The sequence below is a fragment of the Dermacentor silvarum genome, chromosome 4 (genome assembly GCF_013339745.2).
Source record: "Dermacentor silvarum isolate Dsil-2018 chromosome 4, BIME_Dsil_1.4, whole genome shotgun sequence".
Lineage (NCBI taxonomy): Eukaryota > Metazoa > Arthropoda > Arachnida > Ixodida > Ixodidae > Dermacentor > Dermacentor silvarum.
In genome coordinates this window covers 61,569,243-61,575,242 of record NC_051157.2, presented here as the reverse complement: position 1 = coordinate 61,575,242, position 6,000 = coordinate 61,569,243, and positions in this window count along the sequence as shown.

Sequence of the window (6,000 nt, the reverse complement as noted above, 5' to 3'; positions counted from 1 at the left end):
ACGGTTAACGTTAATTTAGGCTCTACTCAAACGGCTCGTATAGAGATTTAACGAAGGCCACTGCAATTGCTCAGGCCGCCGCCATGCGGCAACAGTTCTCTCCAAGCCTGTAATGCCCTAATTCTCTTCCATCTTACGCGCACATATACACGCAGTGGCCGGCTCATTGCCCATTTGATTTAGACGGCTTGAACAAGAACTGGCAATCGCGAAAAAGGCTCTTTAATGTAAAGAAAAAGGAAAAAAAAAAGACAGAGTACGGCAAAGGTAGTCTCGAGACCAAGCGAACACTGACAGAGAACAAAGCGGGAAAAAAAATTAAATAAAAATAAGCTTCGGGAGAACGAGAACGCGAGCAGAAAAAGGGGAGGGAAAAAACTCATTCGTATCGTACTCGCGCTCCATAATTAAATTAAGCCCGAAAATTAATGGCGGTCATTTCTTCTCCGGGAGGTGCCTCGTTACACGATACTGCCGAGTGGCGGCGCTGGCAGCTCAGAAGCCGTGGTACTCGGCAGAGCGGCTCCGACAGGGAGCCAGGGGAGCAGCGGTGGCTATCATCTGTGCGTGTGTGTATATGTGTGTGATATATATATATATATATATATATATATATTATATAAATAGGGAACTGTATACTGCAGCTTCTCTGAAATGATATTTCCTATGTGTGCGTATATTTATTGCTTTTTTTTTTGTTTATCGTGTTCGTCAAACGTGTGATGAGTGAACATCCAGTCGCTGCTAAAAATCGCGTCTCGAGAGGCGGGCGCCAGTGTCCGTGAGTTTCTATTTTTTTTTCCAAGCTGTGTTTAAGCGTGGCTGGAAACGTGCTGAAGTTCCTTCGGCACTTCCGCAATAGCGGCGTGGAAGCGGCGTCGCCTCGCGCTGCCCCTTCCTTCGCCCCGCACACCTGACAGCCCTCATCTGTAAACGGGTGACTAATAACGCGGTGTCCGCGCACACTTCCTAAATTATTCTAGTTTCTGGCGATATTAGCCCCGTGTTTCGCCCGATGGAGGGCGCCGCGCCGAAAACCTACGGAAGCAGTGGGGAACACAGACGGACGTACAAAGGTCTGGAGGAGCAATGATATATATAGCTGTGAGAGCAATGCCCAGTAGGTTGGGAACGATTCGGGAACGAGGCGACTAAAGTTGCCGAAGAAAGCTATATATAATAAAGGAAAGAAAGTTAGCACCCTTAACGCGCCCACGAGCGAACGGCGCGCCAGGAGGGATGGTGCCAACATCCCGTGCTCATGACGAACAGTCCCACAAGGGCTCCCCGTCTCAGACGTGAGCGCTATCTCAATGTAGCGGTAGTTCTCTTTTTAGTGCGCGAGAGAAATGAGCCAATAGGATAATGAGTGAACCCGTGTGGGTCTTCGCCTTCCGCTTGCCACCGCGCTTGCTAGTAGCGAGTACACGAGTACACCGCCTCCAGCTGACTTCACCAGTTTCTCTTCTTGTTAGCAGAGGAAAAGAGTGCGAATATAGAGATGACCAACGCAGCCAACACCATTTCCCCTTCCTTTTCCCACTCTTTCTTGTGGTGTTTCTTCTACTACTACTATATTCGTTCTCGGCTTCCTGTAAACATTGCATGATACCTGTCTGCTGGTAAGGTAAGCGAACGTTACTTTTTTTTATCACAAATAAATGTCTCTCTCTTCTACATTACGCTAACTGATCATGTCTTCCATGATCACGTGAACTCTTTTCTAATCTTGTAGACCATGCTTTGATTGCAGAGGTCGTGAGCGTGAAAGCTGCAGAAGTATGCTTTGGGTCTGCTGCTACTCCTCCCGCAAAAGTAAATCAAAAGTCACAATTGACCATTTTTCTTTCGTTCTCTACTTCCTGTATATACGTCACACTTGACATTACGCAAACTCCTCATGACCTCGCAGATCACGTTAGCGCTGCTAATCTCGGAGGTCATAGTTTGACTGCGGAGGGCGTGACCGCGAACGCTGTAGAAGTGCTCGTTTGGACTGTTACACTTCCAAAACTACTTACTTTGCCCAAAGTAAGTAGTTTTGGGCAAGTTCAGGTTCATTTTCTGCATATATTTTTTCCGGTTCGGTTCAGGTTCAGCTCCGGAGCGAAACGACGCTCGGCGCCGACACTAGATTTTCTGGAATATTACGTAAGACATTTATTATACTACCCCCCGAGGCGCGCGCGTGCAGGCGTACTTTGATTTATTGTCGAAGACCAAAGTTCCCGGGTGCGTTGACAACGCATTTAATTCCATTTACCAGCGCCAGCAAGCCCCTTGTACCTGCGTCCACCTAATGCGTTGAGGTTGAAGGGCCATTGAAGGAGTAATAACGTAATGCAACGACACAAGCCTGTGTGACAGGCGTTGCCCTACGGAGGTTCTTGTGTACAGCCTGGACCCGAGCCCTAGCAATGCACTCATGCAGGTTTCGTTATTTCTATGACCTGAAACTTGGACTCTGTTACGTGTTTTACAGCGAAGCTGTTAGCGCGGTCAGAAGCGTTCGAAAACATTATTTAAAATAGTAATTATTAATAAATAGAAAACATTATTGAATAGTAAAAAAGTAATTTAAAATAAAAAATAAAGTAAGAAAACAAAATAGATCATTCACGAAGTTTATATTTTAATAATATATTGAAAGTGTTGAAAGTGATGTGCACGTAAATTTTGAAGCCTCTGGGTTAATTAGGTGCTGATTTAAAAATGCTAAAACTTCGTTTTTGGCCTGCCTAAAGGTGGTGTATGAAATGCTTAAAAAATTTACCAAGGACGGCAGATTTTATACTTCGACAAAAGAAGGGCCATGCTATTGGTGTCGTGTATTAAAATTTTGAAGTGCGTAGTACAATTATATGTGTTGAAAATAATTAGTGAACACTCGCTTTCCCACAATTTTCATGCGCTAGGACTGATGTTTGTTTTTCCCTTCATCTCGGAGAACTGTGCCAGGTAGGTTGTTTATGTTTTGTTGTATTATGAATCATGTTGTGCATCATGTATAATAAGTGTTAAATGTGCGTATACGTTAATCGCAGTCGTTGTCGAAGATAACTTGTTCAAGAGTTCCAGAGCGTCATACTGCCGTTATCCACAATATTTCCCAGAAGCATATAAGAGAACTATGTATATCGTACATAGTGTATACAGTTCTGCGCACATTAGGCAGCTAAAGGTAACCAAGGTTTTAAAACCGATGGAGTGCTCTAGTGGGCTGAAACGAACTCAGTGATGTTCAGGACTACGAGACCTAGTCTGCGGTATTTTTTTCGTTTTGCAAAGCCAATTAATTAGTATAACCGAATTGCCTAATCTTTAAATATTGGCTTCATCAATAAACTGCCAATATGAAAGTTTTGTAGATCACATTTAAGAAAACACCGCCCAAGCACTATGTACAGATGGTTATAACCAGCGAAGCTGAAACGTACGGCCCCGGTGTTTAGCAGTGAGTTAATCCCGACGCTGTATTGAAACGTTTCTCAATTATTGGTTACATGTTTGTGTTTCTAGTGGAACGCAAACGCCAATGGCGGGCGGATGCTGCTAACGACGACGCCGAGCTAACTCGAGATATCGAATGCATGCGACAACGGCGAGCCGAGGAAGCGGCGTTGCGGGGAGAGCAGCGTCAACGTGGCAATGGCGTGAACGCGTCCGCTAACGACGTCACTAACGGCGCTGCCAATGGAGCGCGCGCTTGGATGCGACGTAGAGAACGACTTAACTGACAGCGCAGCCAATGGAGACGTTCAGGGAGAAACATGGGACGAATGGTTTTTCGTTTCGCCTAGCCATATACAGCTTTCGCTGACTGAAGTGTTTGCAACTAAGGACCATTGATGGAGCGTCTTGTTCTTGCCGTTAAAGAAAGCCCGCGAAATACAAGAACAACCACGCGATAGCGCCTAGAGAGCCTACATGCAACGCTCCTAATAGCGCCACTATTTCAGCGCCCCCAGACGACCAATCAGGAAACGACATTGTTTGCATGCCATTTTTTGGACACTCACTCGCTTGCCACGTCGCGATCGGGAGCGCAGAGCGAGCGGCGTTGATGAAGCTGTGTCGCGCTTCGACGTGACGTAGCATAAACATATCATTCGTTCCACTTCCGTAATGAAGCCCAAAAAGGACAAGGATACAAGAAAAAAAGAAAAGAAAGCTCGATCTTGAGTCAATGACTTGTCCGCAGAACTGCTTATTCGGGAAGGAAAATGTCATTGCCATGTTCTCATATTCGTTCGCGATCACATCTTACTAGCGAGAGTTGCTGGCACGTATCTTGCGGCCACCGGAAACGCCAAGCCCGTCCCGGACAGCCGTGCAGAGACAAGCGGATTTCGTTACTTGATCGGTCGTCTGGGAGCGCTGATCATGTGGCGCTATCACGTAATTGTTTTTGTATTTCGTGGGCTTTCTTCAAAGGCAATTACAACAATCTTCACCAATGGTAGCTAGTTGCAAACACTTCAGTCAGCCATTTTTAAATGTGATCTGCAACTTTCGCATTGGCGCTTTCTTGGGGAAGCCAATATTAAAAAAAAGTGAGGTAATGAGTTATACTTATTAACTGACTTCGCAAAACGAAAAAAAAAAAAAGCCAGCACCGCTGACTACGTGGCGCGATTCTCAAATACCTATCCTCGAATACGTACCTGATCTTGAGTGACTTTGCTTGAAACTGTTTTGCTGAGGACATTGCTTTATTTTATATGCGGTTTATAGGCCACCTAACGTCTCGCATGATTATTTAACTAGGTTAGAACTTCATATGTCAAAATACAGAAAGTACAAAATATTATTGGTTGGAGACTTCAAATTACCTGGCGTTGACTGGGAAAGACTGCAGCCGTGTTCACTGTAGAACAAAGACGTAGATCTTGTCTTCGACATGATGTTTACGCACGACTTGTGTCAAGAGGTCGGTGAACCTACACGCGTATCACTTACCAATAGTTCAATCTTAGATCTGGTATTTGTTCCTCATGACTTATCCATGAATACTCTGTATCAGTCGAGCGAGGACTTTCAGATCATTACCTTGTCAGCGTTTTAATACGCATAAACCCTCTTTCCAATCCAAAAAAGTGTGAAGCACGTTGTATCCTTGGCTTCACACATGCCGATGACGCATCAGTGATTGATCATCTTGAAACTTGCATTGTTGAATTCGAAGGCAATGACGCCTGCGCACTCTGGGATCAGTTAAAAAAATGTTGCATTATTGCCTAAATAATTTTATACCTAAAAGTACAAGAAAAATTCGGAAGCAGACGCCTTGGATTACTCGCAATATCATCCATCTCAAACGCCGACTAAAAAGGCTTAAAAAAAAAAAAATCAGCGCGTACACAGACGCACCATCGATCAACTCAGAGATAGCCTCGCGCTTGCTGTTCGCCAACCAACAGATGATTACTTCAAAACAACGTTGCCAAATTTCATAAAAAACAATCCTAGTAAATTCTGGTGCCACATTAGCGAATCAAAAGCACCTATATCTGAAATAACAGTGGACAATACAACCATTAACAATCAGACTTCTATAGACGAACTGTTTCCTACCAGTTAGGTAATTCTTTATTACCTCTAAAGCTATTCATTGTTCCTCAAAATCACCTAGTTTAGACAATAATATATCAAGTTTAATCGTGTCAAATGCCTTTTTTTTTAAATCGATAAGGAAAACTGTGGTGTATAATCTATTTTCCATATTATTTAGTATTCTATCTTTTGTAGGGGCAGTGCCTGTTCTATGGATTTGTGCTTTAGGAACCCATACTGTGCTTCGGTAATTATATTGTTCTTTCTAAAGAAACAATCAAGCCTTGTATATATATAGCTCATGCGAAAACTTTAGAAAGCACCAGTAGGACAGACATGGGCCGGTCGTTTGATAGTTCGTACTTAAGGCCACCTTTATAAATCAAACAGATAAGCCATTTTTAAGTTCCAGGGAAATGCACCATTTTGTAGCATGCAATTAAGCAT